We start from the raw sequence: 604 nt of genomic DNA on the forward strand, positions 1-604 counted from the left end.
AATCATTTTCATGAGGTTGAAAAGATTGTTTCTCTGTGTTAAGCAATCTTAGAACCATTGAGTGCTCAATGAAATTGTTTTAAGACCTTTTAAATCCTTCAAGAATTTTCATATAACCTTCACCGTCTAGTTAGACATGATAATCGGTCATTATACATATTCAAGTATTTAATCTATTGTCAGACTGAAATAAGTCTCATTTCATCCACCACTGGAGAACATATCTCCATTTAATAATGTCAAGACTTCTGCAAAAATCCTTTATGCCTCGAGGCACAAACCGTACTTTAAATTTTACGGTTATACTTTCGCATAATGATATGAACTACAAGTTCAAAAACATCACTATTCTAAGTGAAACAAAATATACTTGAATAGTGCATTTTATTTGGACCAATCATTTCTTTGTCCACATTATATGACAGATTCGAATTTAAGATCCTCGTAATCACTTATAGCATTTAGTGCTACTTCATATCAAATATACCATTGACGGTCATTTGACTCGATTCCAATGTGACATAACTTATCGAGATCTCTTCATTTTTCATCATTTTCAGGTACCTGAACCTTTGCCAAGGTTTTATGAAGTGTTATGTCATAG

This window comes from Solanum tuberosum, unplaced genomic scaffold, assembly GCF_000226075.1.
Source record: "Solanum tuberosum cultivar DM 1-3 516 R44 unplaced genomic scaffold, SolTub_3.0 scf00606, whole genome shotgun sequence".
Lineage (NCBI taxonomy): Eukaryota > Viridiplantae > Streptophyta > Magnoliopsida > Solanales > Solanaceae > Solanum > Solanum tuberosum.